The sequence below is a fragment of the Otolemur garnettii genome, unplaced genomic scaffold (genome assembly GCF_000181295.1).
Source record: "Otolemur garnettii isolate 467f Iridium unplaced genomic scaffold, OtoGar3 scaffold00013, whole genome shotgun sequence".
NCBI classification, from domain to species: domain Eukaryota; kingdom Metazoa; phylum Chordata; class Mammalia; order Primates; family Galagidae; genus Otolemur; species Otolemur garnettii.
Window position 1 is genome coordinate 7,027,219 of NW_003852408.1, and position 14,162 is coordinate 7,041,380.

The window sequence follows — 14,162 nt, forward strand, 5'->3', positions numbered from 1 at the left end:
CCTTTGGATATTGACCCAGTTATAGAATTGTTGGATCATATAGTAGTTCTGTTTTTAATTTTCTGAAGAACTCTGCATTGTTCTGTATAGTAGCTGCACCACTTAGCACTCCCACCAATAGTTTCCAAGGCTTCCCTTTTCTTCACATCCTCATCAATATTTCTTAGTTTGCAAATGACATGATCTTATATGCAGCAAACCTATAAGACTGGAATCACACATAAAAAATTTCTGATAAAATTTATAAACAAATTTTACAAAGTTGCAGGATCAAAAAAATCAACAAGCAAAAGTAAGTTGTGTTTCTATACACTAATGGTGAACTATCTGAAAAAGAAATTAAGACTATGATTCATTTATACATTCATAACAGCATAAAAAAGTACTTAGGAATAAACCTAATCAAGGAGGTAAAACATTTTTACTTTGAAAACTTTAAAACACTGATGAAGGAAATTAAACCAGACACAAATAAATGGTGAGATGTGCATGTACAAAGATTGGCACAAGTGATCTTTCTAAAATGTCTATACTACTCAAAGTGGTATGCAAATTGAATAAATCCCTCCCAAAATCTCAATGATGTTGTTTTGCAGAAATATAAAAATATCCTAAAATTCATGTGGAACCACGGAAGACCCCAAATAGCCAGAGAAGTGTGCCTAAATTACACAAGGAGGAAAGGACAGTCTCTTCAATAAATGGTGCTTGAAAAACTGGAAAACCACATGCAAAAGAATGAAATTGGATGCTTATGTAACAGCACACACAACACTCAGCTCAAATTAGATTAAATATGAACATAAAATACAGAAGTTAAAACTCCTACAAAAAAAGAAATAAAACAGAGAAAAAGCTTATTGACATTGCCATGACAGTGAGTTCTACCAAAAACAGAAGCAGCAAAAGCAGAAATAGACAAGTTGGATTCCACAAAAATAAAAAGCTCTGCCCAACAAAATGAAAGATAAACCATAAAATGAGAGATAATATTTTCAAACCACGTATCCAATAAAGGACCAAACCCCAAGGTTTGTAAGGAAGTCCTACAACTCAATAGCAAGAAAACTCAATCAGGCAAAGGAATTAAAAAGACATATAAGGACAAAAAATGACAACAGATACATAAAACAGTGTTCAGCAATACTAATCTTCAGGGAATTGCAAATCAAAACCACAATGAGTTTCTATTACCTCACACTTGTTAGGATGGCTCTTATCAGAAAAATAGCTGAAGTTCCAATTAAAATTAGTGCAGAATAAATAAAAATTTTTCTATGTATCAGAGGTATGTTTTGTAAAAATGTGTACACAGCTTAGAAATAAATCGTTATGCCTAATTCTATAAATATAAATAGATACATCACTTTATGTAGATTTTCTTTCTTTTTCAGGTGTTTTGACAAATACATAAGAAATAGATTATAATATCAATACAAAAAGTCTAAATTAGAGAAAGCCAAAGGGTCTCATGCTGAACCCCAGAATTAGGCTATGTGTCTACACTAAGGTGACCAGATTTTAACATTGGTAAAGCAGGACGCCGTTGATGGGGGTCAGGGGTGGGGAGGGTGGGAGTGGGGTCGGGGCCTGACAACAATGCAAACTTTGATAAGCAGTTCTCGATAATCACTTCTCAACAATTATTTGTTATTATTACAGTTTAACATTATACAATTAACAAAAATAATATAAAACTCATATCCTGGCGAAATAGCCATATGGCAGCCGGAAACCGTATATTCCCTTCCTGTTCTCCCACCCGTTCGTGCATTCTTTCCAAAAATCAGGACTTTTAAAAAATGCCATGGGACGTGGGACAAATTGTAAAAAATTGGGACTGTCCCGCCAAAAGCAGGACTTCTGGTCACCCTAGTCTACACTGCCATTTCAGGAGCACAAAGGAGCACAAACCTGTAAAGTTGCCCAGATGAAATTTTTGGCAGGGAAGAGAAGAGGAAGACAAGCTTTCTGCAGGTGGGTATCTGTGCCCAAAAAGTGTAAGGGCCTTGGCCGCATGTGCCAGGTGCTCTCTCCAACTCATCTATCAGGTTGCTTATTATTTTATTGAAGATTTTAAAAATGTCATAAACTTAAATATTTCCTAGACCAGCAATGTTCAATAAAATGTAATGCTAGCCACATATGCAATTTAAATATTTTGTTAGGTGATTTAAAAAGAAAAGTAAAACCAGACAGATGAAATGAATTTAATAATATATTTTATTTAACCTAATAAGTCCTCAAATCCATTATATCCAGATACTAATGTAGTCAAATATATTTAAAATATCCATTTCAAAATATGATCAATATAAAAAATTATTAATAGGCAACTTTGCACTCTTTTTTTTCATAGGAAGCTTTCAAACTCGGGCGTGTATTTTACACTAACACCTCAGTTTGGATGAACCACGTTCCGAGTGCTTAGCGGGTGCATGTGGCTGGTGACTACCAAAGTGGGCAGCACAGAAGTGGGTCAGCAAGCCAAGGCGGTCTTGTTAGCATTCAGTATAGGCATTTTCCTTCCCTTCAATTTTTTCTTTCCAGACTCAGTTGAAGGAAGATAGTTGCTAAAAATAGAATTGCAGCTCATTAAAAACCCAAAGTAGTCAAACTAGAAATCTTCTTGTAGTTCAATAAAATTTGTATATATCCATCCTCTCAATATATAAAGGGATGTTATAAATGAGAGGTATTATGTAGCTAAATTGACATTCCCATTTGGGTCAATACTAATTAACATGCTGAAGTTAAGAGATATGTTAAATACGTCTCTAGCAACAATAAGTAATTGATTGAAAAGTATATTTAATCAGCTGTGTGTTTAATCTACCACACACATGAAATTGATTTTTTCTTCTTTTTGCTAAAATAACCTGGCAGTTTATTATTCAGCCTCTGTCTTTGGATCAGAATCTATTTTCAAATGGCATATTTCCAAGTATTACTACCATTATTCAAATATTCTTCTGAACATTTTAAGTGGCAAATTTTAATGCATAAATTATATGGATTGAATGTAGCACAAACATATGTATTTATGTCATCTAATTTATTATTTTATCAGAGCATGAATTCAATTTGTCTTTGCTATCACTTGTGACCCTCAGCCAATTTATCCTTTTTTTAAATTTCAGATTAATATGGGAGTACATATGATTAGGTCACAAAGTTTGCTTTTGTGGGGTGAACATCCAAGTTGTAGGTGGGTCCTTCACCTGGAGAGTGTGCAATATTCCCCACTCCCATTGGGTGGGAATTCATTCAGCTCCTTCCCTCCACTAAATGATTAGAACATCTGTGATGTCAAAATAAATGCACTACATGGAATTTTATTTTTCATTTTAAGATTATTTTTCCTATGGACATTAATTTTTAAAACTAATCCCATGAATCCTTTGTAGAAAACGTCTCTGCTCACAGATTTAGAATTATATTATAGTATATACAATATATGAAGCTCTGAGAATTAAGTTCACTAACCCATCCTAGAAAAAGGGGTGTATTCCTCCTTGTTGAATATCACTGTAGTCACCAGATGGCCAAGGGGAGTACTACAAAGGTGATTGTGGTGATTACTCAGCAATGAGCTATGTAAGATGAGTTTGCAAACTTAATTTTCTGATCCTGTATTATGACAGTTCTGATAGCCATTCCAGAAAAAAGAGTTCCGAAATTGCCGTGAAGGGTGGACTAAGGTGTCAGTGCTCACATAGCTTCCCGAGGGAAGTGCCTTGGCTTGTAGTAGTGACATGCAGTACTCAGCAACGAGGCAGGTGGCACTTTTTCTAGGATGAGTTCAGGAACTTATTTGTCAGAGCCCATAGGACTTGGGAAAAGTACTATGATGCAAGTCAGGAATTATCAGATAAACACTATGAAAATGTGAAGTAGACATTATTTCCTTTCAGTAATACCAAATTAATAATCTTTAGGAATTCAGTATTTATAAGAATTGATGAAGATCTATGTCTAATTTCACAGTGATAATACTAACTATACTGTCCTAAACTCTGCTTTGAATTCAAAAGGCTATGAGCCTTGACTGACTCATTTCAATTACTTATATTTGTTTTTTAATGATTTCTGCTGAGACAATGTGAATAGGTTGTTAGGCTTTCTCTTCATTATAAAATCTAAAATTTAACTTGTATCTTGTTTTAATAATACATACTTATATAATGACTACTCACATGACTTTCATAGTTAATGAACTCAAATATTGGTTGAAATTTAAATTCCAGATCAGCATTTAAAATGTTTTTGTAATGCACCAGTTATGTAAGCACTAGAAAATACAGACCTACCTTTCACAAATATATTCTTAAAGATTTCCTGGCAGTGCTGGAGATGAAATGAATCCTCACAATTCTCCTGTTGAAGTTCTAATTACCCATGGGACACTACTTGGAGATAAGGCCTTTAAAGAAGTAGTAAGTTAAATGAAGTCATCAGGCTAGGGCCCTAATCCAACACATCTGGTGTCCTTATATGATGAGAAAGAAGCATCAGGAATGTGCAGGCACAGATAAAAGGTCGTGGAAGGTCACCACCAGAAAGCAGACATACACAGGCCAAAGAGATAGGAGTCAGGGGAAAGCGCATCTGTGGACCTCTAGCCTCTAGAACTGGGAGAAAATACATGTCTTCTGTTTCAGTCATCCAGACTCACTATTTTGTTATGGCAACCCCCCTAGCTAACTAATGCAGGCTGAAAATCCCTCCAATCCAGGAGAACAACCTTGTTTGCATAGACCAGCAGAGATCTTTCTTCATCAATCGTCTCTGTGCACTAAACATTTTGTTAGTGTTATGCTATCATTTACATACAGTGAAATGTACCCATTTGACATACACAGTTTGATGAATTTTTGTGTCTCTATGCAATTATTTGATCATCACCGTAATCAAATTACAGGATGGCTTGTTTTGCGTACTTTATAGTATATTCTATCTGCTGCACCGCCAGTCCCAGCCTCAGACAGCAACTGATGTGCTATTTGTTTTCTTCCACTTGAGATTCACCATGTTATTGCATTTTTTTTCTTTCATTGCTGATCAGCATTCTGCAGTACGGACTTACCACCATGTGTTAATCCATTCCTCAGCTGATGTCCATTCGAGCTGCTTTTCCTTCAGATTCTAATGATTAGTATTGCTAAGAATATTTGTACAGTTTTTTGTTGGAAATCTGTTTTCAATTCCGTAGGGTAAATTACTGACTCACATGTATCATTTTGCATTCCTCTGAAAAATAGAGATATTTATAATTGCTCCACTTTCTCACCAGCAGTTGATGGAGCCCTTCCAGTGGGAATAAAGTGATATCTCATTGTTGTTTCTCTTTCCATTTTTCTGATGACTGATAATGTCATGGACATCTTCCCATGAGTCTACTTCATTCGATAACTGTGTGTTCTAGTCACTTACCCATATTTGTGGAGTTTGTTTTCTTCTTATGAGTTTTAAAAATTCTATATTATTTTATTGGAAAAAAACCCTTTCTTATGGGTTTTACAGAAATATTTTGTCAGTCTGGTTTGCTTTATTGTTTTCTTAACTATACCTTTTTTGGGGGGGTACAGAATCTCACTATGTCACACTTGGTGGGGTGCTGTGACATCACAGCTCACAGCAACCTCAAACTCTTGGGCTTAAGCAATTCTCTTGCATCAGCCTCCCTAGCAGTTGGGACTATAGGCACCTGCTACAATGCCTGGCTATTTTTTTGTTATAGTTGTCATTGTTGTTTAGCAGGCCTGGGCTGGGTTCAAACCCACAAGCCTTGGTGGACGGTACCTTAACCACTGAGCCACAGGGGTGGACCATTAACTTTATCTTTTCACGAGCAAACATTTTTAACAATGATGTTCATTTTTATCTTTTTCTTCACTAAGACTTCATGCTTGTTATGTCTAGTTTTGAAAAACTTTTGCCTAAGGGAACATCACAAATATTTGTCCCCAAAGTTTTCTTTTAGAAGTTTAATAACTGTTGCTTATTTTGAATTAATTTTGTGTAAGATGTAAGGCAAGGCCTGGAAATAATATTTTTCCATGAAGATACATAGTTGTTCTAGCATGAAAACGTTCATTATATAAGTATATAAGTTTTGCATACATTTTATATTTATTCCTAATATTAATTTTTGATGCTCTTCCAAACATAACTAGTTTTAAAATGTTATCTTATGTAGCTATATAACTGTTCGTATATAGAAGTAAAAGTACTTTTTCTACCAATCTAGTGTCCTATAAACCTTGCGAAGTTCACTTATTCATTTGGGAGATTTTTTTTCTGTAGACACCTAAAAGCTTTCTACATATAAAATAATTTCTGTAAATCAGAAGAGTTTGCACAATTTTACTTCTTTTTATTTCCAATGTACATTGATTGTATTTTTCTTTGCTGGCTTCATGAAAGTCAAGCATTAAATATAAGAATAATATATTCCCAATAACATAATTAAATATAAGAATAAATATAAACATCTGTGCATGTTTTTTCTCCTAGTTGGAAAGCATTGGGACTTTCACCACTGAATATGTTATTATCTGAAGGCATTTCACACATGCCTTTAATTAGATTGAGGATATTTTCAATCTCTTAGACTTCATCATGCAAGAGAGTTGAAATTTTGTAAATGTCTTGTATGCCCATATTGAAATGTGGTTTGTTTGTATTACTTACTTATATGGTGGCTATTATTGCTTGATAGTTAAGTGTTAAATTGACCTTGAGTTCCTAAGATAAAAGAGACTTGTTCATTGTGTATGATCCTTTTTACATATTGCTGGATTTGATTGGCTAACATTTTGTTAGCATTTTCCGCATCTATCTATATGACATATTGTTTTATCTAGTTCCCTTTTTTAGTGATGTTATTGTCTGCCTTTGATATTAAATTAGTTAGGAAGTGTTTTCTCCTCCTTTATTTTCTAAAATAGTTCGTGCAGCAGAATTGTTAGAAATTTAATATTTAATTAGTAAACTTGATTGTGTTTGTTATTTCTTCTGTAATGAGTTTTGGTGATTTTTACCTTTCAGGTAATTTCTGCATGTCATCCAAAGTTGCAGATTCACTGGAATCACCTTGTTCATAATATTCCCTTTTATCTTTTTAGTATTTGTAGACTCTCTAGTGATTCCCTTCCTTCCCTATTGATAGTGATAATGTGTGTTTCTCTATTTGATTTTGTTATTGTTGTTCGTTTGGCTAGGATTTTTATCCATTTGACTGTTCTTTTTCAAGTTGCCACCTCTGGGTTTTATTGATTTTTCTGTATTATTTTATTTTATTTTTCTGTTTCCTGATATATGCACTTTTTTATTTCCTTCCTTTTACTTTTCCATTAAATTATTCTTATTTTTCTAGTTTCTTAAGATGAAAGCTAGAAGTAGGAGAAGGAGAAACAGAGAAAAGAAGGGACAATTAATAAACAAATGCCAGCATGTTAGTCTTAAGCCAAACCTATCAATATTCTTAAAATGTAATTTATCAAATATCAAATAAAAAGGCAGAGATTTTTCAAACTGATTAAAAGAATAAGAGTCCAATTCTATACTCTTTAAAACATATTTCCCTTAGACATAAAAACAAAAGATGACTAAAAGAAAAAGTTGAAAAATGTTCAGTAGGTAAACACAAAACATAGAATGTTGATTTTATCAAATTAACATCAAAGTAGAATTTAAAACAAGGACTATACCTAGATACACAAAAGGACATTTCATAAGACCAAGGGATAAATTTGTCAATAACACATAAATATTTCAAATTTATGCAATATAGTAATAATAGAACTTAATGGTTCATAAGTGGAATTGACAAAATAAAAATAGAAATAGCCAAATCTGCAATCATACGAAAGGGTTTTTTAATATTTCTCTCAGAAGTTGATAGAACAAGTAGGCAAGATAAGCAAGTGATACTAGCAACCAAATCGACCCGACATATTTTAAGAATACTACAGACATCAGCTATAGAAAATATCATTTTTTCAAAAGTATGGGAAATACTCATGAGAGAAGTGATGTGTTAGACAAAAAAAAGAAAGAAAGAAAGAAAGAAAGAAAGAAAGAAAGAAAGAAAGAAAGAAAGAAAGAAAGAGAACCAGAAAACCAAATACATATCTTAATATATTATTTTCATGGTTTTAATGTTGGTAATGGTAATAAAGTAGCATGTCAAAATCCATCTGATACAATCTGTGCTTACGAGAAATTTATAGCTTCAAATGTCAATGTTTAAAAAGTACAAGGTTTAAAAAGTAAAATAAATCATGTGAATTATAGCTGCAGAAGCTATTAAAAAGACTTACATTAAAACGCAGGCAAATGGAAGAGAAGAAAATATAAAAATAAGAGCAGTACTCATTTAAAAACTCTGACATACAACAAAGTAAGTCACCAAAGTTAGAAGTCTGGCTTATGTTTTGTTGAAATAAACAACATACCAACTTTTATCACTTGTTATGAAATGCAGGAATTGATGTCCTTTGCCCTGTAGCTTTTCTTTCTCACCCACTGATATTCTCTTCAGCATCCTCCCTGGACTTCCCAAAATATAAATGGCAACGGATCAATGAAAATGGCATTGTTTAGATTGCAACACTCCTTGAGGCATAATCAGCACTCAGTTTCTAATTCACATAGAATGACAGGCTCTGGGAAGAAAGGAGACCTACCACAATGCAGTGATGAAGGCAGAAGCCATCGGAGAGATATGAAAAAGGACAGAGTGTGAAATTGGCAGAGAAACACACACATTGAAATCAGATAATGAATTGTTTTAGACTATATGTTATTTACCATGTTCCAACAGACCTCCTTCGGGCCCTTCTTAACTCCTCAGACTTAACTCCAACCATGCCTGCTCTCTGATGCTTCCGTGAAGGGAGGGAAGCCCCATGAACTTGCCAAGTGGGTTCTTGGCTTCGCGTAGGAAGGAAGCTGAGACTGAGCCAACTAACCAACTAGCAACAGAAAGTTTATTTGGACAAACAGACCTTACTCCATAGACAGAACAGGGGTCCTTTCCCGAGCAAGAACAGGCACCCATTTGGAGCAATGTGACAGTTTCAAATGTTCATCCCCGTCACCATGTGCTCAGCATCACCTTGGGGCTGGGCCATGAAGGGTAATCATAAGTTGCTGTCAGGAAAAGACAAGCACTAACATTTTTTAAGGAATCTGGCTTAATAATTCGTAGATCCTCGAGTGGTCCTGGGTGGTAATTTGCTGGTGTCTTTCTTATTAGGGGTGGTTAGGGTCTGGTATTGGTAAAAATGGCTCCACTTAGGCTCTGTCAGCCTTCCTCTTATGTCCACTAAACTCAGACCCACATGCACTTACATTCAGTTTCTCAAAGAAGCCAAGCTCTTTAATTTAATACATGTTGTTCTTCCTACATGGAATTCATTCCTTGCCATTGCTGTTAGAAGGTTTTGTTCCTAACTTAAGCTCAACTTAAATGACATTTCTCCCAGATATTTTATCTGACCATCCAATCTAAACTGGTGCCCATCAATATTACCTTTTATATTACCTTTTTTCACTTAGAGAATTTATCACATTTTGAGATCATATATTTGTTAATTTAACTTGAGTTTTCTTTTTTTTTTAAAACTTAGTAGATTAAACTACCAGTGTCATTGTATATTTGGCTGTACCTCTCACCCGTAGTACAATCTACATTCCTTGAACATTTAATGATATACTGTGTTTTACTGATCGTTTTAGAATTCATAGATTAAAAATAATTTTATTTTAAAGAAAACATTTAATCATAAGCTTACTATCTAGGCATCACTACATCTTAAAACATTATTAAAGAGAAAAAAATCAGAGATAATTCAAATATCATCAGTAGATAAATGTATAAAATAATTGTGGTAGATACATATCTAATATAATAAAATTAAAATTTGATGCATAATTGTCTTGTCCCCATGTATATAAATATGAATACCTCTAAAATCAAATTCTTTTCTTATATCTTTACTAGTACTGAGCAATAATTTCAAAATTTTGCCAATCTAATTGATATGTCTAAAATGGTACCTAATTTTTCAATTTGTGCTATCCTAATTCTAGTGAAGTTGAGAAGCTCTTCGCAAACCCTCTTTCATGAATTGTATCTTTACATACTTAATACATTTTCTTAGTGTTATTGATTTAGAGCATCCATTATGTCTTCTGATTATTAATCTGTTAATCGATTTTATTTAGCAGACGTTTTTCCCTCTTAATGTGTATGCATTATACTATTTGAAGGTTTTCAGTGAGATAGAGAATTATAACCTCTTTTGTGTATTCTCAGTCCTTTGGTAACAGCCTTTCCCTGAGTCTTTGGTTTCTTTCTCTTTCATTAATGTATTCTCTTAGCTTTGGCCTTGAATTTCAGCAGCTCCATTGAAGGCTTTCTTCTGCGAGCGTATTTTAGTTTTCTGCAACATCAGATCTGCTGTTTTCTGCTTTTACTCCCCAATTTAATGTTGATTACTGTGCTGTTAGTTTTGTTCACTATCTTTTGTAATTTCATTATCCTTCCTTTCTACCTTTTCATCTTGTGTTGTCTTTTCCGAGACTCAGTTTATTCATCTAACTTTTTATGGCTTATTTTTCTCTTTCTTGGTCTCTCTGATTTCTTGAAATATGTTGGAATTTTTCTGAAAAATGATTCTACATATTTTAGTTCATAGTTTTCAGAACAAAAGATTTCTTTCAATTATTCTTAATGAGGTACCTTTGTCTTAGTCCTCAGTATGTTTTCTTGGTGATAAATGTGGCCTAGAAAAAATATGACACACACACAAATATATAAACACATATACAAATATATACATATTATATATAATATATTCAACCCCTCATACATACGTATATATGTATACATATATACATATGTCTGTGTGTGTGTATATATATCATCTCTGCTTCAATGATCTGGTCACTTCAATGACCTAATGATAAATTGGTCATCTGTGGCTCTGCTGTCTTTCACACAGTTAACCAGACTCCTTGTCAACTCTTTGAGTATTTCTGGGCCTCAGGTAGACATAGCACACTTTTGTTAACAGCATGTTTTCATGGAATATATTTTTTCTTTTTATTTATTTTTAACTTATTTACTTTTATTGTTTCAGATTAATTGAGGGTACAAAGAATTAGGTTACAATGTTTGCATTTGTCAGGTAAAGTCCCTCTTATAATTGTATTCCACCCCAAGAAGTGTGTCACACACCCTAACATTATGTCCATTAAGCGGGAGCACACCCATCCCCTCCATCCTCCCCTAAGTAGAACAGAGACCTCAAATTAATTGACAGCTCCCCCCAAAACATCCCACATCTACCACTGGGCAAGAGACATGAACAGAACCTTCTCTCTGTGAAGACAGAGGAGTGATTAACATTTGAAAAAATGCTCATGGAATATATTTTGCTCCTTTGGGATGGGTTCTACCTTTTATCCTCTATTTTCATGACTCATCTCTGACCTCCAGCCAGAGGAAATACAAGCAAAATTGTCATTTGCTTTCTGTTATATGTATATTGACCATTTGCTCCTGTTTTATTGATTCTGATTTCTTCATGTGATATCCACCCCACTGTTTCCTAAGCCTGATATAGGAGAGTGAGATGGTGGAGGGTGAGAAAATAGAACCATGACTACAGAGGCAAAAGTAATCAAAGGGAACAGAGAGGAGCCATTCAGTTTTCTGCTGGCCATAAACACTTGGACTCTGAATCAAGGGACAGAGAGGACAGAATAAAAATTCCTTCCCATTTTTTTTTTTTGCTTTACAATTTTTTAAAAAATTAAGTAAATCTCATATTCTTTTTAAATTCTATGTATTCTCACAATCACATTTTATGTGACTTATAATTACCATCATATATATATATACACACACACACATATATATATATATTTCTTTTTTTTTTGTAGAGTCTCCCTTTATTGCCCATGGTAGAGTGCCATGGCATCACACAGCTCACAGCAACCTCCAACTCTTGGGCTTATGTGATTCTCTTGCCTCAGCCTCCTGAGTAGCCGGGACTACAGGCACCCACCACAATGCCCGGCTATTTTTTTGTTGCAGTTTGGCTGGGGCCAGATTTGAACCTGCCACCCTCGGTATATGGGGCCAGCACCCTACCCACTGAGCCACAGGCGCCACCCATTACTATCAGATATTTTCAAATTGTAGTAGTCTCGATAGTATTTTCCCTTTGTATGGGCTAGCTGGAACTGTAGAGCAGCCGAGGCTGCAGCTGGAGTTGCCATCCCATGTGTCTAACTTGCAGCATTTTTAGCCTAAATCTTGAGAACAATCCTGTGTTGCTGATAGTCTTCAAATACGTGATACCCAAGGCAAAAGTGAAGGAAATCAAATTTATATAATTTTGTCATTTTCTGTCATTCCATTGCAATCTTTACTGAAATTAAACAAGTGAAAAACATATTCCTTTTTTTCTCATCCACTAAAAATTTACCTCTTTGTTTATACCTGTCTTCTTTCATGCCTCTGGATAAATAATAATAATAATAATATCTGTACACCAACATACGTTTTCTGTCTACACTGCATCTATCTCTTATTAATTTTATTCTTTTGGTGTTTTTACATTTATTTAATGAATGTAAAGACATTTTATTTATGTTATTTTTTGGCTTACACGACAGAAATACATCTTCTCACAGTTCTAGAGGCTACATGTCTGAGATCAAGGCGTTGGCCGGTCTGACTTCCCCCTCCGCCTCTCTCTGGCTTCCAGGTGGTCACCTTCCTGCCAGCTTCTCACATGGCCTTTCCCACATGTCCCTGGTGTCTCATCATGTGTCCAGACTTTTTTGGTTGAAGCATTTTTTCCAGCAGTGTGGAGCTATAATTCATACATAAGAAACACATAAACTTAAGGTTTATACCTTTATAATCTGATGTTTCCACATATTGTATATATTGTGAAATGAACACCACAGTCAACCTAATTAGTATTTTCTTTCTTTCTTTCTTTTACTATTTATTTTTGGTGTGGTGAGAACACTTGATTTCTACCCTCTCAGAAAATTTCAAGTATATGATACCTTTTTTTTTTTTTTTTTTTGCAGTTTTTGGTTGGGGCTGGGTTTGAACCCGCCACCTCCAGCATATGGGACCGGCACCCTACTCCTCTGAGCCATGATACCATATTATTAACTGTAGTCACCATGCTGTACTTTAGATCCCCAGAACTCATTTGTCTTTCAATTCTTTGACCCACATCTCTCTATTTTCCCCCACCCCTCCCCTGGCCACCCTCTGTTCTCTGCTTCTAGCTTGAGTATTTTAGGGTCCCATGTAGAAGTGAGTTCATGTGGTATTTGTGTTTCTGTGTCACTTCAATTTATAGTTTTTATGTTTATTGTATTTAATTTATATTTCATGGTGACATAAGACATATATGTATTTATTTTGAATTTAGTAGCCATGATAAATTCTGTTCTCACTTCGAACAGGTTGTCAGTTGATTTCCTCCAGTTTCTGGATAGATACGTTTATCTAAGATAAAATTTGTCCTAGACAGTTAAGTCTATTTAGAAGAACTCATGGCTTTTGACTTCTTCTTTACGATAGTCATAATTCCTATCTATTTTCCTTATTTTCTCACATTGACTCTAATTATAAAATGATGCCAAGTAATACGTATATTGGTTTTGGTGATATGTTTATCTTTATTCTGAATTTAATGAAATGCCTGTTTTGCTATATCAAAACTTTCTATGTGTATTAGATTTGATTGTCTCTGACTGTTGGTGGTGCCGTAACAAAATGTCACAGGCTGGGTAACTGATAAATAATAGACATTTGTTTCTTGGGCAGCGCCTGTGGCTCAAAGGAGTAGGATGCCGGCCCCATATGCTGTAGGTGGTGGGTTCAAAGCCAGTCCCGGCCAAAAACTGCAAAAAAAAAAAAAAAAAAGAGAGAGAGAGAGAAATGTGTTTCTCATGGTGCTGGACATTAGGGAGTCCCAGACAGCAGGTTTGGCGTCTGGTGGGCTCTGCTTTCTCCTTCTCTGAGACGGTGCCTCGTTGCTGCATTACACAGAAGATAGGGGTGCTGCACCCCTATGTTGCAGAAGAGACTGAAGGAGCGAACAGTGATCAAAGTCCTG